Below are 27,443 nucleotides of genomic sequence, written 5' to 3'. Positions count from 1 at the left end.
TCCAATCTGACTCCTGCCATGTGGCAGCTCAGGATGCCAAACCATGAGGCAGATCTGCCCGGGTCACCCCCTGCTTCGCATCCCCAGTAGCTCCATCTTGTCTTCAGGGGAATTCCAAACTCCATACCCGATGTACAGGCACGCCTGACATGACTTAGTCATCACCTGCTGTTCCAGGCAGACTCCCGACGCCCCCCAACAAGCACCCTATCCTGAGGATGTCACAGTTGCCCTGACACTCATTCTCTCTCTCATCTCTTCTCCTTGGTGAGATTACTCTTTCCACCCAGATTATCTTCTCTTTGACCAGCTCACTCCTGTTTGTTTTTTAATGTTCAAATTCGGGGTGACTTTCTTTAGAAAGTCATTTGAGCACTTCCTGGGTCTGTACCCCAATAAGAGCACACATCTAGCTATACCCCAAATGTCTAAGTACTTGTCTCCCACTCACTTCAAAGTCCACTGGAAGGACCAGAACCTGCCAATTAGCAACCATTATCAGGAACTGAAGCTCACACAAGTTAAGTGACGTGCCCACCTTCCCACAGCTAGAAAGAAGTTGAGCTGAAATTGGAATCCAGTTATGTCTAAATCTAAAGGTGATGGATGCCCTTGCTACCTGAAGTCCTTGGACTGGCAGCACGGGCACTGCCTTGGAGTTTGTTAGGACTTTCAGATTCCTTGGCTCCCAGACCTGCTGAATCAGAATCTGCATCTTCGTAAGATCACCAGGTGACTCCCATGCTCATTGAAGTTTGAACACCCTTGTTCTAGAAGAGTCCTTCCCAAGCACCCTTCAAAATGCTTCTGCTTCCAGAGTATTAAATCTTGATTCAGTTTTCTTCTGGTAAAGTTTGGCCAAAATACGCTGCCATTCCTAACCATGTGATAGGTGCTCAAACATTTGTTGAATGAATAAGCAGATGTACACTAAGCTGAGAAAAAGAAAGCACATTCCAGAGGAAGGGAATGCAAGGCAGAAAAACAAGCCAGTGTTGGAGGCTGATGTCATGTTGTGAGGAGAGGGAAACTGTCCATGTGTCTGGGAGAGGGTGCATGGAGCCAAGTCTGGGCAGGCAAGACTAGAAAAGTAGCTTGGAATAGGATCCAGAAGGACCTGGAATGTCCTGTCTGGGGTTTTAGCCTTCACCTTGAGAGATCGTGGACCAAGGGGGTGGAGAAGGACAGGCTTGCCTGTTACAAAGAACGTACTGGAAGCTCACATAGAATGTGGAATAGTGTGTGTGTGTGTGGGGGGGGTGCAATTGGAGTCTGGTAGACCAGGTACTCTACTGTTGCCGTGGTCTGCAAACTGGATGAGGACGATCTAATCTAAAGTAAGGTATGGGCAGCAAAAGTAGCTGGGGGGGCATGGCATTTGAATCTACAGCAAAGTGGGGGGGGCATGGGCATTTGAATCTACAGTTTTGTGCACAGAGTACAAGTATATTCGCGGAAACAGCTTTGAGACATTAAGAGCAGATGTTCCTTTGCAGGATGTGGCAGGGGTGGCAATCAGGTGTGCTGCACTAGGGAGGCCCGGGGTATAAATTGGTACTACTCCGGAAAATCACCTGAGGAGTCCGACTGTGCAGGTAACGTGTAGCTAATTTTACTGGGAACAAACAGCGATGTTTAAGTGTTGTGTATTCTCTGGGTTTGCAGGTTTGGAACATATTTTGATGTTTCCCTTTGCCTGGTGCCCGTTAGGAAAATGTAACTCTTATAAAAGTGATGCTGTTGCTTGGAACATTTTTCATTAGAGCAAATTTGTTTCAAAATTGGCTGTAAATTATATTGTGTTTTGTTTGAAAGAACGGAGTTAAAATCAGGATCCAAGTGTGCAATACTCAGTGTGGAACAGAAGTTCAATTACCTGCAATTATGAGTATGTTCTCCTCCACGTGTGTAGAGCTGGCGTCTCTTATGTATAGGATTTTAGTGCTAGAAGTTGCTTTACAGATTACTTTCTTACGCATTCCCAAAATAGAGGTGAAAGCACAGAGAGGGAATGAAAATGCCTGCGGTCACATAGCAAGTTAGTGGCAAAGTGGGAATTGGTTTAGGTATCCTGATGTGGATTTAGATGAGATTAAAGAAAAAAATAAATGTGTTCTTGAATTTCCATCTCACAATATTCAATAGGTCTTTCTCTACAGACTAACATTAGGATCACTTTGCCTCAGACAATTCTAGAACAGATCTGAATAGAAAATATGTCTGAAGATGTCAAGCACGGTGCTTCAGTTCACAACACTGAAAATTCTAGAAAGAGCAGTATGGCTACCACACATTGTATTTTTCAATAGCGTTCAAATAAGCAGCCTACCACATGACTTTTTGACCGAATCTGATTTCATGAAAGCTGTTTTATTAGGCTTCAAGTGACCTTGCACAGGGGAGCATTCGGATGAATACTAAGACCAAACCCTGTGCCCAGTCTTTCTTACCCACCACAGACAATCTATTGCCAAATTCCGCTGATTTTACCTCCTCGATATCTCTGGGCTATATCCTCCCCCACTCTGTCTCCAGCAGCTCTCTTGCCCCAAGCCCAGTTCCTCCCCTTTATTGGGACCATGGTGTTCACCCCTTAATCAATCTATCTCCTTCCCTTCTTGGCAAAACCTACAATCCAGTTCCCATATGGCTGGTGGATTAAAACATTTTTTTTCTCCAAAACTCAAATCTAATCATGTCTACCTGTTACCACAGCCAAAATCCTCACCACAGATTGGGCGCTCTGTGTCTGGGCCACCCAGTCTCTGGTCGCCTTGCCCTCCAGTCCCCATCCCATGGTCTGCTCCAGCCCACAAGTGTCCTTCTGTCCTCCATATTTGCTAGTCTGTCCTGCCACACCCACAGTCCTCCAACCTTCCTTTGGCTATTTCATACCAACTCATTTTTCAGACCTTAACAATTATTTTCTTCCTTATGTGAAACTTATACTGATCCTCAGATGAGAGCAGTTTCCCGTATTATTCACTGGCATGGTGCCCTGTATTCATGCTGTCTGATGAGCCTGGGGGAATATCTCAATCAGAGCTTGAGTGATGGGGTAGGGATTAGTGAATCTGGAAGGGTCAAGGTCTTAACTGATGTGAGGGTTTTAATGTCTGAGATTCAGGTCACTGGGTACTCAGTGCTCTCCTTATCCCTGGGCAACCCCGAAAAGGCAGAACCTTTTTCAGATCCCCATGTTGGTTTTTTCAAAATGTTCCCATTGCATTATCTACCAGCAAACTTGGCTTTTTCTGCCTCCTAGTCTGGGAGGGTGAGAGATTCTATCCCAGCAGCTAGAGTAGGAACAGGAGGAGGATGAAGTGGACAGTTCCACATTTCATTCACCTTTTAATCCACATACTCACTGATACTTGATGCAGAAAAGGAGGAGGCATCCTGGGGTCCTTATAATTTGCTGTCCGTGTTTTGACCTCTGAAAGCTTGAAGGCTAAGCCGCCCCTGCCTCCCTCTGGTCCTCAGCAATCACGGCACATCAGCAATACATGCTCACTCCTGCTTTTGCGGGGAAGACTGACAAGGACGTGTCATAACTCAGTGTCTTCCTTCTGCTGTGGCCAATGCTCCCTGCTGGGAGTTTGAGCATCTTAGCAGTTGAGAGAGTGAAATGGAATGGTGTAAATGAATGTGCCATTGCAAATGCCCTACTCCTTTAATGTATGATTTGGGATCACATTTCACTCAATCCTGCCAAGTCACAGAATGATTTGTGATAACACATTCTGGTGATAATTTAGCAGAACCGAAATGATATCTGAATGGAGCTGCAGACCCTCCAGCTCCAGAGAGTCCCCAAAGGGGACTCTGCTCAATACAACAGTTTGTTTACTGAGTACCCTTTGGGAAGGAGGTGGGGGCTGACCTCACCTGTGCTGGGTCTCCCTCAGGTTGGCCTACAGGACCCCCCCTTAATCTGTTCTCCATTGCCTCAGGTCCCTGGATGCTCTCCTGCTCCCCTCTGAAATAATCACAGTAGTGATGACAGGGGTTAGCATTTATCAAGTGCTTGTACACAATGGGTAATGTGCTTATATGCTTCATCTCCTTTAATACCACTTTACAATAGGTAGCTGCTATGGCTTTTACTTTATAGAAGAGAAAACGTGAGTTCTGAGGGGTGAATTGGCTTCCTGGAGGTCAGCCATGGTGGTGGAGCTGGGATTTAACCCCACACCTGTCAGAATCCAGGAGGTTACAGGAAGCTTTGTGGGGCTGATAAGGCGTACAGAAAGCGTGCCCTCTGGAGGATGGGCAGAAGCCCGGGGTCTTGTGCCTTGGAGAAGAGGCAGCAGGAGGGAGGCTCCAGGGTGTTGTGTGTCTGCGTGGCCCCAGGGGACTGAAGGGCAGGTTTCAGTTCAATATCATGAAGGCGTGTGCTGATGAAGTGAATGGGGGTGAATGAGGCTGTGCCACCTAGTGCCAGAGGTTGGGGAAGGGGGTTCAGATAACACAGAAGCGGAGATCCCTTGTAACTCTTCAATTCTGTGTTTCTCTTATGTGCGGGGCTTCCATTCCCAAGTTCCCCAGGCATCTCAGTGCAATTGTCCCATCAGGGGGGAAGTGATATTTTCTATACCTTATACACCATTTCCATCATGACAAGATTACAGTACTACTCTTCTTGCTCATGGTCCTACTGAACCCCATTAATTGAGTTTGTGACAGTAGCTGAGGGGATTGGGTGATGGATTTAAAATCTGTAGGGCTTGCCTTAAGAATTTGCTAACCATGGGTATGTTCCCGAATTTGAGCTCCATTTTCTTAAGAAAGAAAGAGGTTGAATATCAGAAATTGATGGAAATGGTTCAAATCCTGACTTTGCCACTTACCACCTGGGTGAACTTGTGCAAGTCATTTAGTTTCTCTGAGCCCTTCTCTTTACCTATAAAATGAAGTTTGTGATGTTTATCCCATGGTTTGCTGTGCAGATAAAATGCCATAATGCAGATGAAGCATTTAGCATATAGCTCTCAACACGTAGTAAATTACCTATAAAATGGTATCTGTAGTCATTATTATGCTTTACTCTATGTCAGCCACTGTGCAACACACTTCCCATTATTGTTCCTGGTGCTCACAATGACATAAATATTACCTTCATTTAAAGAAATGATTCACAGGCTCAGAGAGGTGAAGTCACTAGCCCAAGGTCACTCAGCTCAAAGAGTGGCCCCTAATCTCTATTTCCTCAGGATCAGCTCTCTTGCCTTGCCCTGCAGAGTGTGTCTTCCATGGTAACGCTGCCCATTTGAGGCTGGTGATCCCACACACACACACACACACACACACACACACACACGCACACACACACACACACAGAGGCACACAGAAGCCCACCAAATGCTTCTTGACTGAATGGCCAAGGACAAGGAACTTGTCATCTCTATCTTGCTTTTCTTCATAGCACATTGAGCATGTTCCTTCCTTTCTTTTTTGGGGGGGCCCAGTCTCCTTATACATAGCAGAAGAAGGTTTCGACCAAATAGATTCTACAGTTCCTTTCTCATGGTTAATTGGTTCTTGAATAGCACTAAGTACATAGTGGGGACCCTGTGACTCTTCATCAGGAGGAGAGTGAGACAAGCAAGGCCCCTAGGTCACAAAATATAAGGAGGCCTGAACTCTGAGGGTTGTGCTAGCAAAGGGCTGGCATGTGGGAATGCGTGCCTCCTTAAATCTTGTGCCCTGGGCACCTCTTCTGTCACCCAGCCCTCGTCCTGCTTCACAGGGTGGGAGAAAGTATTAATGACACTGTGGCCAAAACAGATTTTTTCCCTCTTTTTAAACACCAGTGATGAGTACAGTGATATTTTTAATAAGAATTGGCTGGTACTTTGAAGAGCTCTACTCAAAAAGACATTCTTGAAAAAGACTATTATTCATCTAGTTATATATTTTAGGCTTCTGGGGAAAACAGTAGGGGTATGGGATTATAAGAAATAGAAGGGATGTAATAGAGAAAAGATGAAATTACTATAACAACCATTAGACCAGCCAAGGAAATAATTTCCAGTGATATAGTCATTATTTGTACAAGCATCCCCCCAAAACAGACCAACAGAATTTTCACACTTACTTCTTTGGTTTAATTGTCTATTTGTTTCGAAATGAAAGCTAATTAAAAGATTATTTTCATATGCTTTAATCACACCACAGCTAACTGTTGGAAAACGTGCAATTAATGGATGCAGCAGTTGACATAAGAATGCATTTTTTTTAGAATAACATCACTATTTGAATACACAGAGTGAAGCAATTAGTCCTTCATTAGTTCTGAGTTATTTCAAATGCTTTGAAATACTTGTGTGTTTAATGTTTAATCATCAAGGAAATATATCTGGCAATGGTGCTAGCTCCAGCATCATGAATTAAATATGGCCCCTTGGGAGTGGGGAGAGTTCAGGAAGAAAAATGGCAGCTTCCCCAGGCCTGGCCTCAGGCAAATTCCTTCTTTCTCTGAGCACAGGAACAGTGAAGGCTCCTGAATGCGTCAGTGCTTTTTGCATGCTTGTCACTTCCCAAGGGTGGCTGTTTGGTGGCAGGTGGTTGCCTTGGAGTGGAGCTGACTGAGAGGGACAGCCCCTGAGTCTAGAGCCCCCTGGTGGAGTGAGGGTGTTAGAACGGTTGTTGGCAGCTACAGGGGCATGTGAGGGGATTGCTGTTGGCAGGTTGACGGCACAGTATCTAGAGTGTGTGACCAGTACTCTGAGTGGAAGGATGTCACCGAAGCCTTAGGTGGGGGCACAGCGGATGAATAAGGGGCATATTTCCAACAACAACTTAGAGCTTGGCAAGGGAGTGCTACCTGCAAGAAACTTCAGAGGTACGTAGACATCAAGAGGCTCACTGGCAGACAACGAGGGTGACTTTAGTGCATAGGTAAGAATCAAAGGGATCTGTTGAAATTGGCAGTGGGAGTCCTTCCTAGGAATATGCTTATAGCCAGCAAGCACAACACCTATCAGAGCTGTAGGTGACATTTCCCTTGGATTGGTATAGAAGATACATCGCTAGACTGAAAGTTTTTATCTTGTGGGGACACGGCCACAGACAATAAATAAGCATTCATATCTAGGCTTTGTACAGAGTTCTATGCGTCCATTCTCTTACTGAACTCTCTTAGTAGCCCAGCCAAGTAGGCATGTCCCTACTCTGTAGGGAAGGAAACTGAGGCATGGAGAGTTTCAGTGACTTAGCAAACTGGAGCTATTCCATATAGTTGTTGGTTTGTAGGGAAAATTAAATAATACATGCTATCCCTACTGCATGGAGGAAAGTGTGCTTGTACAGGTGAGACCTGTCCAAGGACACACGCACTACACAAGTAGCTGAACCAGTGTTTCAAGTCTTTGTGACTCCATATTCACTCAGTCTCAGTGCAGGGCGGGGTGGGGTTCTGTGAGTGTGCCGTGGGTGTGCAAACACAAAGGTGTGGCTCTGTTGCTGCGCCATGCTATCATGGGAGGCTTACTGTGCATCATCAATCAGGATAGCAGAATCATGGAAGCAAATGCAGCTTCCCTGGGGCCCTAGAGATGATGTTCTCTCTTCTTAGCAAAACCCATAAGGATTCTTCACCTCAGGAATTAAAATATCAGAAGTCTGAGACTGAGTCGATGACCGCAAGACAAATTCCAGAGCTCCCACTTGCAGGTGGATTCTGAGATTGGAGGTGAAGATCTCGGGGAGGGCAGGATTGGGGGAGGCTGAGAGTGACCACGGCCATCCACATTTCTAAAACCTGTGTTGATGGTGAGCTGTGGAATGATTCCTTGGGGGTCTGCCTCCCTGTCTGTCGTGGCATAAAGAGAGTACTTAACTCTTCTGCGCCAAGCCCTCTCGGTGTTCTGTCCCCAGTGTAGACTCTCTGGTAAAGTGTGCCCCCCACCCCCCGTACCTAGGAGGCTTGAAGTCCAGTGGGAGAGACTCACAGACAGAAGTCTGGCAATGTAATATCATGAGTGACCAACAGAGATGTGATGCGGACACAAGAAACAGGGAGTCGGGGCGGCAGTCAACTCTGGGCACCAGTGTAGGCCTGACTAGGGGGAGAAATACTCCTGGTCTTGAATTTTCCATGGGGAATATGGGGGAAGACATTACAAGCTTGGAAACCATGTTTGCCAAAGAAGGGGATAGGAAGGGGTCACACGGATTTGGGGACTATTGAGCACTTTGGCCTAATGATGGGGGTATAGGACACAGGGGCAGGATAAGGCTGAGCTGGTGGATCAGAAATGAGAAGTCCTCAGAATTCCTTCCATCTGAGGGAGGCTGATGTCCTCTTATAGCCAGCAGGCTGGGAGCCAACAAAGATCTGTAAGCAGAGAATGGGAAAACCAGTGCATTTCATGGGAGATCAGAATTAGAACACGTTTGTGGGGTAGCAGAAGCCCTACCAATGAAGGGAGTTGCTTCTTTCTTCTTTAAGGGTCACATGTTTTTAGTTATTCATATCATCTCTTCTCCGTCTCTTTTCACAAAGGAGGGAGGATACACATATTCTGCATTAACTCACATAAACATGCAATCCAAAATGATAAAGTAAGTAACTGAGGGAGCTGGGGCAGGGATTCGAATCTCCAAGAGCCCAGGTTCTGTACGGTTGGAAGTGCGCCTCGGGGACCGTGCTGAAATTCGCAGAGGCCAAGGCAACGATGGAGACGGAGCCAGGTTCCCAGCCCACAGGGGTTGCATGACCTAATCAAACCGGTATCAACTCTTCCTGATACAAAAGAAGCAAGACTCTCATGAATTCACCAAAATAAGTCCTTCAAGAGACATTTCAGGAATTTCAATAAGCTGTTTTTTATGGGCTCCCACAAAGTGAGCTGATGGGATTCCTCTGAAGCTTAATTTAGCACGAGAAATTCTAAGGGCAGCAGAGCAAAGGCACAGGACCCAGGCTTCATCTGGCTTGATCACAGAATAAGATTCAGGCTAATGTGATGGCTTTTGCTCTTTTAAGGCCTCAGCATGCGTTTTTAAAAAGGTGATTTCTTACCTGCAGCCCCAATATCCCACACATAACAGATAAGACCTGGCAATTTCTGGATTGGGGTAGAAGCAGGGGATTGGTTTCTAGGGAGCCTCAGGGACACCCCCAGGAATTCCAGGGCTCTGGGGAAGATAATCTGAAAAACTTGATCCAAAGGAGTGATGGACAGAACGTCCTTCAGGCAGTACTCTATAAATACTGTTGCTCACAGTCGGGGTTTTGACAAGGACTGGAAGGTGGCGGACTCGGGTGGAGACTTGCTGGGCAGATGCTCTGTGCTGCTGATTACAGGTGATTTCTCAAACACCAGAGAGCAGTAGATGGTCCAATTCTCCAGGCTCACTTACTCTCTAGCCTCAGGTCTCGGAGGATCCTGCCTTTGAGAATTCAAGGCCCCCGAACATGTGCTCACGGGCCATGTCGCCCCCACATCGGAGGATGGGAAGTAATCTCACTCTGACGAAAGTCTCTCAGGACCTGGTTGCTCTAGATCTTTTTAATTGTTTCTTGACATGCCTTTTAAGCTGTCACACTGAAATGTGATTCCCATCTCTGTTTATCTAATATCACCGGGGGAGGCACTGGGAGACCAGCTATGGCTCGACCTCCACCTGCAACAGCTCTCTCCACTCAGCCATCTCTCCCCACCTTCCAAAGAGTCTCTGTAGCTGCTGGGAAACTGGCAAGCTTCTTTGGCAGCAGCAACAACAAAAAAGTGTAGACCTTGGGAGAAAGCAGGCAGCTGGCTGGTTCTCCATGATGTTTGCTGGCCCTGGAGGTGCTGTCACACTCACTCTGCACGTCCTCCGTGCCAGGCTCTGTGATGGGCGGGGGAGATGCCCATGGGAAGGAGAGGAAGTGTGCTCTTAGGGGACTCATGGTCAGGGAGGTGGGGCCACACGTCTGATGTTCTGGTGTAAAAGAGAACCCAGTGACTGTGATGCATGGGACGCAGCCTTCGTGCTGAAGGAGTGACCAGGAGACCCCCTCGCCACCCTTTTCCAGCCTGCGTTCTGCCCTGGAAGCCCGAACTACATGCATGACATCAAGGAGTTCCTCTGCCTGCTTCTTCCAACTGGGCCCGGCCAATGGGGAGTCCCAAAAAGTGTTCGGAGGGAGATTATAGAGTGCAAATTGTCATATCGCCATTGCCAAGGAACAATGTCACTGGGCTGGTGCAGACCAGCCCCAAACGCCTTGTACCCACAATGACAACGCAACACCATTAATCAGTACATTTCATGCCCTGACCAAGGGTCAGTGCTGTGTTGTACAGGTATTATTTTTACAGAATAGCTCAGGCCAATTCTGTGTTTCTGGAATGAACCCTCACAGCCAAGAGTGAAGTCAGAGCGTTATCCCCTAACTGCCTCCCTATGAGGTCACCTTTTGGCTGGCTATGTCCTTTGACTGGAGGTTGCTCCTCCCAAGAAAGCTGATTGTCCATGGTGCATCTCTCTCTCTCTCTCTCTCTCTCTCTCTCTCTCTCTCTGATTTCTAGTAACTACTCCTCCACTCTCAGCCTTTTGGTCCTAGGGGTGGTGAAGTTCTGCTACCAAGACTCTGGTTATTGTCCTGTCACTTTAGTGCCCTCTACCCATGCCTTGGTTCATAGCCCGTTCAGCAGTGAACTCTCCTGAGTCACTCTGTTTTCAGCAAAGCTGTCATCATCAAGACAGTATGGTACTGGCATAAAAACAGCCACATAGATCAGTGGAACAGAAGAGAGAACCCAGAAATGGACCCTCAACTCTATGGTCAACTGATCTTCGACAAAGCAGGGAAGAGTATCCCATGGGAAAAAGACAGTCTCTTCAACAAATGGTGTTGGGAAAATTGGACAGCCACATGCAAAAGAATGAAACTGGACCATTTTCTTATACCATACACAAAAATAGACTCACAAAGGACCTAAATGTGAGATAGGAATCCATCAAAATCCTAGAGGGGACCACGGGCAGCACACAATCTCTTTCTTGTTGGGACCCGGATTGACTGAAGGAGGGGTGGATCAATTCCAAAAATAGAAAAGCAGCTTTTCAAGGGCTGGGTCTTAAAGGAAAGTGGGGTAGGAGTAGGGATAGAGTAAGGTCAGTGGTGTGTCAGAAGTTGTCCCTGGAGTTGACAGAATCCTACTTAACTTGCCCAGTAGCCTCATAGGCAGGAATGTTCCAGAGGAGGACCGTAGGCTTGGACAGGTCCCCCAAGAGCGTGCATTCTGCCGGGAAGACAAGGGACTCTTCTTTCGCTCCGCCCACCAACAAGATCTCTGAACCATTCATTAACCCGTGTTGCCTCTCCCCCTATCAAAAACCTAAATCAAACCCAAACTGGAGATGGGGGGCAGGGCAGGAAGAACTGCTGAACAAAGAGATGCCTTAGAGACCCCAGGGGTCTCTTGTCTAAGGGGTGACCTTGGCAACTTCTATATCTTGCAAGCCGAGGTTGTCTTGTTGAGAAGCCTTGCAGAGAAGTGGGTTTGCATCTCACGCCCCAGAAATGTCTCTTAAATACGAAGTGTTGCAAGCTTTCATGGCCCTGGACTCCTTAGCTATCAAGTAGGATAATGATAGCATCTGCTTCAGAGGGTTGGAGTGAGTTATAAGGTAAGGCATCTGGCATATTCTGATGCATATCTGACATTCAACAAATACCAGTTATTGTTGACAAGCAAGAGGTAGCTGATGTGGTTGTTAAGGCAGCTGAGAGAGAAGTGAGAGCAGTAAGATTTGATTCCATGGGAAGTCTTAGAATGGAGTGTGGCCAAGCGCCAGAGTTGGAAGGACATTTAATGAATCCTTTAGTCTCAATCTCCCCATTCTTAAAGAGTGAAAGGAGGCCAGCATGGAGAGGAGGCTTTTTGAAGGTCACCCAGATCTTGATGGTAGGACTGGGACTTGAACTTGAATCTCCTGCTTTTCTGCCTTCAGCCTCTTTCTTCAGAGCCTCCCATGGAAATAACTTCCACTGGTTTCTTTCCTGAAGGGTCATGATGCCTCTGACTTGTTAATGTCATTGTGAGGAATATGTAGGGAAATAATGTCCATAAATCTTGCCAAGTTCGTTCTTGGAAGGGCAAGAACAATAGTTGTTTTTTGCACTGGTTTGGAAACATACCCAGTGTCATGTAACTTATAGGAGGCAGAAGAGGGGAGGCAGGATTAATTAAGACACTGCCTCTCCTGACCTTCACGTTGATGTTCTCTCCTCTGTATCACACTCCTTCAGCCGTTTCCTAGCTGAAATTAAGAACTGTGGCTTCAAAGAGAGCCACTGGCTTCACACACTCTTACTTCCTTGCTCTAAGAAGCCCTATCTCTGTAGCTAACTCATACAGTGTTGGTTGTTAAAAAATGCCAAGGGACAGGAAAATAGAGTCTGAAATGTTTCATCTGGAAAAACAAACTCACACACAAACAAACAAGGGGACAATTAGTTTTTTGTTTGGGCTGAAACCAGTGGGATGTTTGTCATGTAAGTGAAAGTCTGTAGAATTTAATAGGATTATTGTAGGGTGAGGAAGTCCATTTAGAGAGGGATAAGAAACAGAGGAGCAAAACATGCCTATATTCATTTTTATGGATACTAAAAAAAAAAAAATCTAACCTAAGAGTACCCACCTGATGGTTGAAATAACACACTACCACCAGTGGTGATTGTAATGTTAACAAAATACCATTAACTCTGAACTAGGTCTCATTTTAAACACTCTACATTTGTGATCTCATTTAATCCTTGAGACTACAAGGCACATGTTATTTCTGCTTTATGGTTAAAGATACAGGGGCCATAACTTAAGGGTCGGGGTGGAATTTGAGCTTGATTCCAGGTTCCTCATCCCCATTTCTGTCTCTTATAAAATGCCTGGGGAGCACAGGTAGGATCCATAAACCCAGTTGATATATAAGGAGTAATGTTGTTGCCAGTGTGGACACCTGAGTAGGGCAGAGGTGTAAGTCAAAGCCTGTGGATTAACCCTGGGTCTAAAATCAAGCATGTCTTTAAGACAGACCAGATGGGAAGGTGGGACGTGCCAACCCAATGTAATTATAATGGAAAGACATTCGCTGTTTCCTTTAAAGTTGGAGTTAATGCCTTCTGAATTGTGGCTTCCCTCATCCAGCATCTGCAGGGGCAAATTTTCTAATTCTTTCCCCTGCCCCAGATGCCCAGCAAGAATTGATCCTCAATATGGTCTTGCTGATCTGTTGGCTGACTGATTGATTGATTAATTGATATATTTGCAGCTGTATGGTTTGGGGCTTCCAGCTCTAGCTGGGAATTGATTTTCATCTTCGCAGGTTAAAAACAGAAGCTATCAAACCCCTTACAGGAGATGGTGATGAGACACAATCTTACTAAACAGAAACTGACAATTTATCATCTCTCAACAGCTCGAGGCCCAATTTTTCTTGTGCATTCTTGCCAGGATCTCAGTGTCTTGTTCAATATCTAATTTATTTGGAGTTTTATTGAGGGAGGAGCATCTTCTGCAATTCTTGTCTCCAATTTGCAAAGAGTAGTTAAGCAGCAAAAATCGTCGGGAAGAACTTGATGGCCATCGAACGTTTAGTCCATGCCAGGGGGCCACATACTGTTTTCTCGGAACCTTGTGCCGTGATGATTTTCTCTAGAACCTAACATTTTATGGCTTTCTTTTTTTTCTGGCCAAACATTCCTTTGTTGTTGTGTTGTCGCCTTGATTTTAAAGTTTTTCTCCCCGCCCCTGCTAAGTATTGAAATGTTGCTTAGCGAAACTTACTTTTATCATTTAATGCATTTCACAAACTAATTAAACTTTCTAGCAGCACACATAAATTGGACCCTCTGGCCAAGGGAAATGCTCACCTCATTTGGCTTAGTCAGGAGTTTGTCTTGTTCGTATTCATTACAAGAGAGCTGGGTCTCCAGGAAGAGAGCCACTGGGCACAGAGGTGGGCACATGGGATTGGCAGGGCCCATCCTACTCCCTATTACCTGGTCACAGTGGGTTCTGAGAAAGGGGGTGGGGCCAGGGGATTCAAGCGTGGCTTATCAGAATCATCCTTGTGCTTAGTGTGAAGGCTCTGAGAGAGGTTTTATTCCCACGGGGTTTGCCAATCTGGAAGGATAAGAACGAGCCTGCTGGTGTCCACCTTTCCAGTCCCACCGGGCGAGTGTGCTTAAGCGGTAAGAGGAGGAAGGCTGAGTTCATAGATGGAACGAGAGCCATGACTGCGATGAGCTTCCTTAGTTTCTCATTTATGTAACTCAGCGAATTCCTTCTGCCTCTAAGCTACCTTCAGTTGTGTTTCTGCGACTTCTGATCAAGAGCCTTGACCAATATAGGTCGGTTGGTTTATTTCCTCCATTCCTCCAGAGACTTGAGACTCACAGAAATGGTAATTGGAGAAGCAGGTCTTCCTGTCTCAGAAGTGACGGAATTGGTTTTACCCAGTGTCACATCACTGCCCATTCACTCCCTTGCTTGAATAATGTCTGCTTTTATCATCAAGGCTCAGAGCCAGTTCCAAATAATCAGTTACTTCCCTTGCCCTCCCAAGGTGAGTAGGAGACCTTCCTTTGTTTACCCGTTGATTTACTTCAAATGAATGCTTGTTTATTTTCTAATGTTTTCTAAATATGAAATTAATGCACAAACATTGTAGAAGTTACAGAGAAGCACAAAGAAGGCAATAAATTTACCCCTAATCTTGCCACCTAACCTTGCCACACCTAAAATGGTGTGCTGTTTTCTCTTCACAGAGGAAACCCAAATGTTCAGTGAAGTCATTTCCTTAACTAATAAATAAATAAGGCCATAAAATGAGCTCAAACCACTATCCCATGGCTTCTAGAAAGTCCAGTGTCCTGGACTTGAGTCCAAACTCTTCCCTATTACCAGATCTGTGATTTGGGGCCGGCGGGGGGGGGGGGAGGAAACCTAAGCTCCTTGAGCCATTTTTTCATCTGTCCCCTGGAGTAAATAATCTCCTTCTAGTTTGACGGGCTTATGGGAGAACTGAACGGAAAAAAAAAAAAAATCAACAAATATTTTGTTGAAAACTGTGAAGTGTGGCGTAAATAACATAAATCATGCCTTTTATAAAATATTTTCTTTCTAGTCATAAAAACCTTTCATTAAAACTTCCTGTGTGAAATCCCAGTCCCCAGAATAGATGAAGAGGGGCTTTGGTTAATGCAGAGCCACCTCCAACCCCAAGTGGTCTATGATGTGCCTTCAGGTAAGCCCCCTGGCACAGAATGCTAGTTAAAGACTCTGGTCTATTATTAGATAATTTCCAAAGTACTTTTATCTGAGAAACTGAAGGAAAAATGGCCAAGGAAACTTTACAGGGCTGGAAGTGGAGAGGAGGTAGGCTAATGGCACCCCCCCCCCAAAAAAAACCCTCATATTCCCTCCTGTGAATTCTAAGTTAACTGGGAACTCTGCCCAGTGCCTTAAGTTTTAGGAAGATGCCACTGATGAGGATTACGTTCTCATTCTGGAGTTTCCTTGGCCACTGCCGAGTGCAAACAAGTCCTTCTCATGACACCCCCCCTTCTCTAACTGAATAGCTAGAAGGGGTCGGACAAAGCCAACTTTGAGACCACCCACGCTATCCACACAGATGCCCAAAGGCACTCCGTTTGTCTCTGGGAGTCATCCAAACATATTTGTTAAACACTTGTTCTCTGCCAGGTCATGTGCTAGATGCTGAGGATGCATTGGTGGGCACACCAAGCCACGAATAGCCCATTTTCTGAGGACTTACCGACTATCTGGGGAGTTAGATGTAAATGGTACAGTCCCAAAAGTAAGTGTAAAATTTCAATTGTTGTATGTGCTGGATGAACCCAATTCTGGCAGATCAGAGAAAATAGGATGAGGGTATGACATTTAAGTTATTACCTGAAATTAACAAGCATCTGGAGCCAAGGGAGAAGGTTGTGCAAAGGCCCTGTGGTATTTAGGGAATTAGTACCCTCCAAGAACTGAAAGAAGGCCAGTGTGTGTCTGGGTACAAGATAAGCCTGGGAAGGGAGGCAGGGACCAAGAGAAGCACGTTTATGGGGGACCATGCCAATGATGTTACTTCTTATCCTAGGAGCTATGGGAAGCCAGAGAGTGTGGTACCTGCTCACAGACTGAGAGATGATGAGAGACTGTCCCAGAGAAGGGGCTGTGGAGATGGGCAAAAGTAGACACATTTGGGAATTATTTGGACAGCAAAATAAAGGCAGTTTGGTGGCATGTATGTTAGAGTAGGGTGTATTAGTTTCCTATTGCGGCTGTAACGTATTATCACAAGCTTATGGCTTAAAACAAGAGCAGTTTACTCTCTTATACTCCTGGTGGCCAAAAGTCAGAAATGAGGGCTAAAAATCAAAGTCTTGGCAGGGCTGTTTTTTTCTCGAGGCCCCAGGGGAGAATCTGTTTGTCGCCTCTTCCACGTTCTAGCAGCTGCTGGCATTCCTTGGCTGTGTCTGCATCCCTTCACTCTCTGCTCCCCATTATTTTACTACCCTCTGCCTCCCTCTCATAAGGACCCTTGTGATTACATTTAGGGCCCAGCCTGATAATCCAGGATAATCTCTCCACTTGGAGGCTAAGATATTTCAGTTTCCTTAATTTAATCACATCCCCAGTGTCCCTTTTTTGCTGATAAGATTCCAGGAAAAAGGACCTGGACATCTTTGGGAGCCATCGTTCAGGATATCACAAAGGCACGGAGAAAAAGAGATCACACATGATGCTTGGGGTTCTGCTTTTCCTGTTGAATAGATGGCTCTGAAGTGGAGTCGGGGTCACAAGATGAGCTCAGTTTTGGTCATACTGAGTTTGAGGTGCTTTTGAGACATCTAAGAGCAGCTCTCCATCAGGCAATTTGGAAATACAGATCCGGAGTCCAGAAGAAAGATTGGGGCTGGAGATACAAATGTGAGAATCACCGCAGTGGGGTGCTCAGTAATGCCGTTGGGAGGAATGAGGTTGTCTAGGGAAAGAGTATATGAACACTTGGGGAACGATTACGTCAGGGCGATTTTCAGAGGGGATCCAAAGAGGGAGGAGGAAAACAAGTACATTTCTGGCTCAGAAGCCAAGAAGGGCATGATTTCAAGGAGAAGGGAGTGACCAACTCTGTCCAAAATGCTTGAAAGCTCAATCAAACAGAGGATTGCAAATGTGCATGAACTTCATCCCATGAACTCCTGAGGCAGAGCGACGGGAGCACAAGACACGGTAGGTTGGAGCAGGTGGGGGTGAATGCCTGGGAAGAAAACAACAAGTAGAGAGAATTCTGTATCATACATACTCTGCTACTCTATATTACATATTCATATTCAGCCTTCAGATCGTCCTTCAACCATTATTTCTTTAGGGGAGCTTCTCCTGACCATTTAACCCTCACTTTTATGAATTCTCGTAGCCCCAATATTCTCTCCCCTGTGGAGCCCTGATCAAAGGCTGTTGAAATGCATTTATATATATGATTATTTTATCTGTGGCATCCTCTGCTGCTTCCTGCGTAAGTCACTCAAAAGTGGGGTTCTGGGGCAGTTTTTGCTCACCATCGTAGTCAGAACATAATCTGAAGCTGGCACATATACATCCAAGACTGACTTTCCTGAATGAGAAGATGATCAAATGAATGTTGTCGTGTAAGTTTCAGAAGAGGAAGCATTTTGATTTTTGATTTCTAGAAAGAGGCTGGCTGTAATGAAAAGTGTACAGACTTTGGACTCAGACACCCAGAACCTTCTGTGTTCTAGTTTTGTGGCTTTGGCAAAATCAGATTCGCTGACCTGCAGAGCCTTGGTTTTCTTGTCAGTATAATGGGATGATTCCTCCCATGTAGATGATACCATCTTCCAAACTGAGTCTGATATGCATTTTGCTTCCACAGCATCCTGCCTTGTTAAGAGCCGACAATCAAACATGCAAAATGAGTGATGTATATGAATTTTTCAAAAGCATTACTTTGGGAAATCAGAAACCAAAATAAATTGAGAGAGGGAAACACAGAGAGACAGAGTATCTGGCGTATCCAATGGCTACTTAATGAATCCTGCGCCTTGGTTGTGTTGGGTTTCATTTTGTCCTTAGCACGTAGTGGTGGGTCCTTGTAGCTGTGTGAGGAATGGTTTCCTAATTAGGGAAGATATCCTGGTGGAAGCTTGCATCTGCTGATGCCGATGAGGGCTCAGCATGTCTGAGCAGAGGGGTGGGGGCTGGAGGACCTGGTCCTCACCTCCCCCATTCCTGATGCCATTCCAGCTGGGCACCTGGCCAAGGAAAGCTAAGCGTTTCTCTCCCTGTGCCCACACGTCTGAGATCACATGCAGAGATGGGATGCCTGGAAATCTGGAGTAATTCCGGTTTATTAATTTGTGCCCCTGTAATTAAACAGTCATATTAATTAGCATTTATGCCTGTGTGCCTTCCTTTTCCATGTTAGACTTGAAGCTCAGAGTAATTATTTATATGATTTCTCAATTTGTTTTGGTTGTGTTTTCCCAAGGTGATACTTTTGCAAGATTCATATATAGCACTTGTTTCGCATGTCTGATCGTCAGCTCTTGACAAGGCAGGAATGCTGTGGGAGCAGAATGTATCAGACGGCGTCTGCGTCCTGGGTGGAGATGATTCCAGGCACCCATTCTTTCTGATGAATTCGTAAGGAAATTTGCAATCTCTGTGCATACTGCCGGTGATTTTGGCATTGTTTTATGGTGTGTGTCTGTGTCTTTGTGTTATTTTGTTCTGCATATGGAAACATTAGAAAATTCTGTCAGACAGTTATTCAGCTTTGTTTGACAGGGTCATCACTAGGAGTCACCATTTTGTTTTCCTCGTATTAGATTAAAGGATATAACCTAGGTAGCATGGGAGGAAATTGAGTGTTACGGCTTGGTTGGGGGGGGGCCTTCCTTTTTGGCAGATGTCCCCTTTCACGGTTGTTGGGGATAATTCCTTCCATGGACATTTGTGGCTCATGTCTCAGTAGCTACTGTCACTCAAGGTGAGGCAGACTCTGATCGTTGTCTTTGAAGCATTTATTGCACCCCTGGGGAGATTAGGTCCAAATGATTAATGGGTCAACACAAGACCCCCCCCCCCAAAAAAAAACCACATCAGAGCAAGCAGCCAATGGAATGTAGTGCTATATCGGTGAGATTCCTAACAGATGGTGCAGACGCAGAAGACCCTTAGGTAGGGAGTTGGGAAAGGAAAGAGGACGAGCAAGAAGCAAGGGTGGATGGGAAGAAGGAAATGAGCATTTATGGTGTCCTGGTATGTGTGGGAGACTTTGTAAACACATTGTCTTTCCAATGACAGTGACCATGCACTTTTGGCATCTAGCTCTGTCTCCCAGCCCCATTTTATAGATGTGAACGCAGAGCCTCAGGCAGGACTGAGTGACTCATCCAGACCCACGCACTAGAAGGTGTCAGCACAGGCATCAAACCCCAGCCTGGGTGATTCCAGAGCCTGTGTGCCTGCTGCTCTCCCACGCAGCTGCACCCGAGTCTAACTGGCACATGCTTCTGAGAACAGGAAAGAGTTGACCAGCAGTTCACGACTGGCTGCCCAGCCACTCTCTGTCAAGCTTTCTGCTGGGGGGATGGATGTGCTCGGTGCATTGTGAGGAAGGCATGGATTTGGAACCAGAAGGGAGTAGTTGGAAACCTTTAAGTTCAAAGACCACCAATAAGTGCGGGATGGGCTGCTTGTGTACCCTTTGGGGCAGGTGAACTGCCCAGGGCCCTCTCTGAAGCTCCAGGAGACTGGGAGGAGATGAGAAGCTGCCTGCCCCAAGGGGAGTGTAGCATGGCCGTTGATCTGGTTAATATCGACTGAGAACCACGATGAGCCAGACTCAGTGCCCGAGGGGGGGGGCACATATGATTCTCTACTGCCCTGTATGAAAGCTCAGTTATACAGAGGCTGAAGAGCGTGCCCAGGGTCAGGGTCAGCCAGAATGGCAGAGCAGGTTTGGAGTCCCAGTCCTTCACGATGTCACTGACGTCATCTTGCTGCTCCAGCTTCATATGGATGAGCCCTCCGCGCTTGTCTCCGGTGCTGGACCCAGTGCCCTGCTCTGAAGGACGGGGCTTGCTTCGCTGCCATGCGGTGCTGAGCTTGCTGAGGAAGACATGCGCGTCACTTACAGAAGTGGTCCCTCTTGACACCTCTGGCACAAACATTTCGAATTCTAATCGTGGAAATAATTTGGAAGAAGGAGATGAAGGTTATCATTTATTTAGGGGGCTTTATCAACAGAGGCCCTCTCTGGCTTTAATAAATGAAATGTGTTGCACAGAACGGGGATCACTGAGGCATGAGATACTGTGTCTGCCCACGAAGGGCTTTGAATAATTTACATCCTGGAAAGATATTTTATGACAGTGCTTATAATCTTCTTATTGGTTTAAAATCAACATTTACAGCAGACGTCTTTGAACTGATGCCACTGATAAGCTTATCTCTTTATTATGTGACACGAATCAAGCCTGCTCAGGAGAGGGAGTTTTCATCAGAATTGATTCCTCTTTGGATCTCAATATTTTATTCTCCAAAAACAGCCAATAAATAATAGAGGTCAGCTATTAATATTTCATTTTAATTAATATATTAGTAGAGAGAACTCTTTTAATTTGAAGGGGCATGGGAAGGAGGTTTTGAGGTTTTGTGAAGGGAATTTATCTGGAGGCTCTCTTTCCAGTTAAACCCGCCCAGCCCCAGAGGTGTCTGCTGTTACCGGACTCAGCCTTCCGGCACAGGGCTGGGGTTCTTCCAGGTGATTGCTCCTGGTCAGTCCAGACGAGGAATCCTGGGGTACCAGGTGCCTGGAGAGAGATGAAGAGGGTATTTTGCTCCCATGCTTCGGCATTGTTTGGAGCCTGCAGAGCCATGGGCATGGAAGGAAATGGATGATGGCCCCTAGAAGTCCAAAAGGCTGTCTGTCCGTCTGTCTGTCTGGGCATGGACCTCTGGCACTCCCAGGGTGCTGGTGGCCAATACAGTTCTGAAGGCAGAGCCTGGGGCAGGAGAAGGGACCCAAGCGTTAGGGTCCTGCACCAGCACTCAAACAGTACTCTGTGTTTCAGTGGGAAAATGAATCCACTGCTCTGAGCCTCCGCTTCCTCAGCTATGGACTGGGATGGTGACCTTTTACCTCATGAGGTTACCCCGGGGGTTAACTGTGGTAATTTATGCACATGATGCCGTGGCATCCGAAGTGGAGGTTACTCTTAATATTCTAAACTGAGAGGCCCCCATGCCCAGGGGAGGAATCATTCCACCAGGGAACACAAGCATGCATCGTAGAGACTGGAAGCTAAAACATCTCCTGGACATTTTGGGTTCTTTGTGCCGCTAAACCACAGGCAAAGAAGCGGGTAGCTGAACTGACCCGAGGAAAATGATCCCAATCGCCTTTGCTCCCCCACAGGGGGTGCACATGGAGGATTATGTTTGAAACCCGGAGTCTTCGCTGGGACACCTCTTAATGCTCCCTTTTTCAAAGTCCTGGCCAATCCAAAAATGGCAACCCAAAAAAACAAAGCCACCGGGACGTAGACCTTAAAAAAGTAAGGCTCGTGGTTCATGCCTGAGGGCCAGAGCCCTTTCTGGTAGAGGGTGGGGGGGATGAAGAATGGCAGCGGAAGAAGGAACTGGGATCACAGACTGGCACCTGAGGATCGGAGGGCTTGGTGGAGAGGACGATGAAATTGATGCAAGCCTGTGCAGTGCTGCAGCTGATGAGACTCCATGCATCCCAGGGATCGCGGATGGGAACTGCTCCCCTGGACAGTGGTGGATGTTGCTGGCTTTTTCTTTTGGGAGGTTGATCTTTTTGAAACATTATTTGGCTCTCTTGACCTCTGGCTTCGTATTGGTTTGGGTCAGTGGTGAGTATCCCAAGGGGATCGGAGGAGGGGGCAAGTGTAGGGAGAGGGAGTGCCCTTCTGTGGGTGCTCAGGGGCTGGGCGCATCTGCTGACGTGAAGACAGAGAGCCCTCACCACAGAGCCCTCTGTCTAGTTCTGGCTTTGGGTTCTGGCAATTCTCCCCTCATCCTCCTCTTTTCAGACCTGTGGTGGTGATAGCTCCCTGTTGTCAGAAGCCCTGGGGTCCTTCTCTGAACCATTTCTGGTGGCTTTCCCCACACCTTGCCCACACCTATGGGTACAGGTCGTTTATCAGACTCTCCCTAAATAGCCACTTGAATGAGCCGCCATCTTTTTTCCCCACTGAGGCCCTGACGAATGTGGACAGCAGCCTCGTAGATGTGGGCGTGATCGAATGAGCAAGAATTTGGACAGGATAGCAGGGGACTGGAGGGTGCAGTGGAAAGGTGACAGACCGGGTCATGCTGACTACCACTTCTCTCTGGGCTCTTGGATCCGTCTTTGGCCTCAGCCTCTGTAACTTCAACTGTAAAGTGGAAATCCTAATCATATCTACACGGGACACAGATTAAAAAAGGGGGGGAGACTAAAGGCTGGCGTGTGGTGGGTACTTAAGGAAGCTGTTGGTCCTCTTCTCCTGTTGGCACATGATAGGCATTCAAGTGATGCTCGATAAACCTGGATGAGAGGGAGGGAGGGTGAGTATGAGTATATGTGTATGTGGGTGTGGGTGTGGATGTGGGCCCAGGCTATGGATGAGGGTTACAAAAGAGACAGGTCTGCTTGCAGATGTCCTTGAATCTATGCAGAGATTTCAATTTGGAGGACATTCAAAAACGCAGCTGTTTTGGCGGTGGGAGAATGAGATAGGGGAAGTCCTCCCAAACCAAGGTCAGCCTAGGAGAAAAGGTGGGTCAGGGAAGTGCTTGGCAAAGGCTGATCTGAGGAAGGGAAATTGTCTGGACTGGAGGTGGGAGGCCAGAGAGGAGGCCAGTGGTGGGAAAGGAATGGCTGCTGTGCTCTGAGCCTGCGTGGAATTATGCAGGGGCCTGGGCCTCTACCCCCTTGGGCCTCCCTTGTGCGATCAGGAGCTGTGAAGGCTTGGAGCCCCCTGCACTTGGCTAGGGGCTTCCTCGTGCCACTTGGCCCCTTCTGAGCTGATCCATAATTCAGCTGCACACTGGGCTTTTGAGGTGAACGCTGTCTACAGATTTATATGAGGGATCTGGGAACAGGAGTATCAATTAGGCATTGATGCTACAGAATCACACATAATCCCACCGTCCCAAGCGGATGGACTTACAGGTCTCTTTGCTTATTCATCCAGCAAGCGTAGGCTTTTCACCTGTCTGTGTGGGTCCGCGGGCAGGACAGGAGGAGGGCTGGGGCCAGACACTGAAACAGGCTGCACTCGAGGAGGTGTTTGCCTCATGTAATTAAGGAGAGTGGTTCGCTGAGAGCTCTTTCCCCACTTTCCAATCAAAAACATTACATTAGTCATGCTGCCTTTGAAACCCTTCAACAGCCCATGGGTCGCTGGCTCCAGAATGTGTGCTGATTAGAGCTGGAGAGCACGTGCCTGCCCCAGCCTGTTGACCCTGACTCTGAGAAGGACAGGCAGCTCTGCTCGCTGTGCACATCCTGAGTCGGAATGTGGGCCAAGATAGGAACAGCCAAAGGGCATGGCTCACGGGCACCGTGCCCAGACCGACCACCCGAAACACCAACTCAGGATAAATGCCATTCTGGTCTCTCACTCCCGTTTTTATTGAGCATGTGTTCTAGGCCTGGGCCTGCTATGCCCTGGGGATTGAGATGGAGAAGACAGGCTCTGAGGAGCTCCGGTCAGGCTGGGGAGAACAGGAAGAAATCAGAGCAGTGAAGTTCTGTGTGCAACCATCCTCCCACCAGAAGGTGGGAGGGACAACGTGGCATGGGGACAATGGACTGGGGGGCTCAGTGTCTCTTGGTTCCCCACTGAGGCCTCAGAGCCTCTCGCTGTGCTGGGCTAAATAAATTTACCAGGGATTTATGGAATGGATGAATGAGTTAATGGATGAATAAAGGCAGGAGAGGTGTCTGGAGAGTCTTCTGCAAAGGGCTGATGTGTGAACTATATCTTGAAGTTCACGCAACCTTGGCTGGGGTTGTGGGGAGGGAGGGTGATGGTTCCAGAGAGAGGGGGCAACATAGGGAGGGGGAGGGGGACACATTTGACACAGAGCACCAACCTTCAGTTTAGGTTGTCACCTTTGGGGCCTGATTCGATCAGATTTGGAACTCATATGGAGCTGTGTGTGCTTCCGAAAAGCTGCTGACGGCCTCTAACGGAGATGCGGTTTGAGATCTACCAAGCCCCTGGAATTTCTCACTGTAGTGACAATTATGGCCACTAACCTGTTATTTCAGAAGCTTGGTGCACCTGGTGTGGGAGGAAATGGGTTGACAAGTTAGCTGAGGCGTATTCAGGTCACTTGGCTCTTTTTAGCAACACTAAGAATGGGTTCAGATGCAAGAGAGCCTTTACTCTGCTAACCGGCTGGTGGTTGGCCTGGGTTCCATCCTCCACTCACAGGGAAACATGGGACAATTCACCAAACCTCTCAGTGTCAGCTTTGTCAGCTCCAAAGTAGAACAAAACCATTCGCCTGCTTTACCAGGAGAATCCTGTTCCATGGTGTTTCCATGAAGGACCCGTAAATCCAGGGAGGGCGAGCTCAGACCTCCAGGAGGCTGATGGTATCCTCCACAAAATGGTTTTGAAATCTGTTTTTTGTTTTAACCTAAAAAATCCCTTAGTTTTGTATTCCACTCCTCAATATAATTCTGTTTGCTTTATTTTTGCATAGTTTAAGTGACTTATAATTAGCACAGCTGAGATTAACTTGAGACGAGTGAGGTACTTGCTTTGGGCCCCAAATTTAAGAAGATACCAAAAAAACTTCAGTCACAAGATAAATAACATTAAAAAAAAATATTTTATTTATTTGATTTTAGAGAGAAGGCACCCTCGAGCCAGGGGGAGGAGCAGAGGGAGAGAGAATCCCAGGCAGATTGCCCCCTGAACCCTGAGTGTGGTGCCTGACTCGGGGCTCAATCCCAGGACCCTGAGATCAAGACCTGAGCTGAAACCAAGAGTCAGACACTTAACTGACTGAGCCACCCAGGCGCCCCAAGATAAATAACATTTTAATGCAATATTTAAAAAAAAAACAACAACTCAAATTGTAAAACTGACCACCCTTTTGGTAAATAATGTTTTAGCAGAACTGGCTGCAGGAGTAGGATGAGGCAAGCGAGGCAGAGTCATCCAAATGCAGAATCGGGCTCTACCTTCACTTGAAATTGTGATATTTTGTTTGCCATGAATCTTTTGACATTAATTTTGAGTTAAAAGACATTGCATTAAAATATTATTTCAATATCTTGATTGCTGAGGTTTTTGGTGCCCTCTTAAATTTTGCCCTCCCCTCCCCCACCAATGTACGTGCCTCACTTGCCTTACCCTAGTTCTGGCCTTGAGTGTACTTAACCTTCTTCACTCCCCTCCCCTGACACTCAAAAGACAATAGACCCTCCAAGAACATGCAGCATGCTATTCCTCTGGCTTCCTGAAACCCTGGAGCACATCTCTGCATGCCTGCGTGGGTCTGGACACCTTCACTGAAGAAGCTCCGAGATACGTGAGGCTCTCTATACAAGGCCAGGTGCACAGGGCATCTTAGAAGACAGTGGGCTGGGTTGGTCTTCGTCCTATTACAAATTCACCTGTGGCTTAAGCAGTCTGGGCTCCGCTTCTCCATCAGCAAAATGAGGGGCTAGGGGCAGATGATCTTTATTTAGGCTCAATAGTCTTTGGGTCTCTGAAGGCACAGTGGGGGGTGGAGACTGTGGGAGGTGCTTTCCGGAGCCAGCCCTTCCCGTGAGTCACCGACTGAGAAAAGGTCAGTGTGAAAAATCGTTGGTGTTTAAAACAGAAGGGCTGAGCGATGCTCCCTGGGTGTGAATGAGGGAGGAAATGTTTCCTAAAACTCTTGAGGGAACGTCCGGCTTGTGCTGGGTGAGAGGGAAGTGTGGAAGGGGGAGGGAGAGCCTGTGTGTGTTCTGGGCTGGTGGGCAGGTTGTAGGCATGGAGTGAGGTCTGACAATGAGGCGCATGCTAGATGGTGGGCGAAAAGTCTGCTCCGTGATCCACTTTCAGCTGATCTGGGGAGGTTTCTTGGAAAAAATAGGATTCGGAGAACATGCTTCAAGTGATGGTGAACATTATGAACCCAAAGAGGAATCTGAGGTGTCCCAGTGCCAGGAGGAGACAGACGGTGCTTTCAAATGGAACTGAATTCAATAAATGGACTCTATAACAGCTCAGGGGGGATTAGGGGAAATATCAGCAAGGGGTGGGGAAGCACTTTGGGCCTAGCAACACTGGGGAATCTTTACCTACCACCGCAGACCTGAGGGGAAGGAGAGGGGTAGGGCAGGGAGGGTTTACCAGATCCCAGAGGGAAGTGTGGCTGTAGAGGAGACTAGGACAGGAGCTGTGGTTTCGGGACCAGAGTGCAGTCATCCACAAATGTGCCTGCAAGGGTGAGCTGGGAGTCCACACCCTCACCCTGCTGTCCTTTCTCTGTCTGGTCTCTGCTTGGTGCCTTCTGCTGGGTGGACCCAAGAGACGTTTACACAAGCCAGCAGCATCCCAGGGCCCAGAGCAGGGGGAAAGAAGGGCCAGAGGGGTGAATGAGAAGAGCTAGCTCACTGGGTAAGACAGGTGCAAGAATGCAGTGGCACAGTGTCTGTGCACGTGCTGGTGTGGTCAACGAATGGGGACAAGGCTCTGTTCACCGAGATTCCAGGCACCTGCTCACCTACTCCTCAGGACACTCGGCACGGTAGCCATTATTAGCTCTGTGTTTCGGGAGAGGAGACTGAGGCTGGAGAGATTGACAGCTGGGCAGCTGGATGGACTCGGTCTTTGTGGCCAGTTGCAGAGTCTGTTGGTGTTTCCAGTGGGGAGAGGGGTCTGACCCTCCCCTGGAGCCCCTACAGGATGATTCTGCCTCAGTGTGTGATTTCAGTGCTCTGGATAGTGAGAAGCAGCTCCTTGATGACTGCTGCTGGAGAGGAAAACCCTTCCCTGAGGGCAGGGTGAGCATTAACATCGGTCCCTAGGGGCTCGTTAGCCGTGCTCTGAAACTGGCCAGACCACGTTCCAACTCGGGACCCCCAAGTAGGGAAGGCTGGGGCTGCCTTCAGACCTGCATTCCTGCATGCACGCCTTTGACCAAGCACACTTACCGAAAGCCAGCGAGGTGCCAGGTCTGGCTGGATGTTGAGGCTTCACAGGCGCATGGAGACGTCCCAGCACCACCTCCTCTTGCTCATCTGCCTTCTCAGCACGAGCGCCATGGATCGAGCTCTTGTTAGGTTTCGGGCTTTGCGTTAAGTTCTCCATGTCAATCGATGTGTTTAATCCTTGCCACAACATAGCAGGGGTGGGTGTTATCACTGCCATTGTCCTCAGAGGGCCG

The sequence above is a fragment of the Ursus arctos genome, unplaced genomic scaffold (genome assembly GCF_023065955.2).
Source record: "Ursus arctos isolate Adak ecotype North America unplaced genomic scaffold, UrsArc2.0 scaffold_19, whole genome shotgun sequence".
Taxonomy (NCBI): Eukaryota; Metazoa; Chordata; class Mammalia; order Carnivora; family Ursidae; genus Ursus; species Ursus arctos.
The sequence above is the reverse complement of the archived record's forward strand: the minus strand, read 5'-3'. Positions refer to the sequence as shown.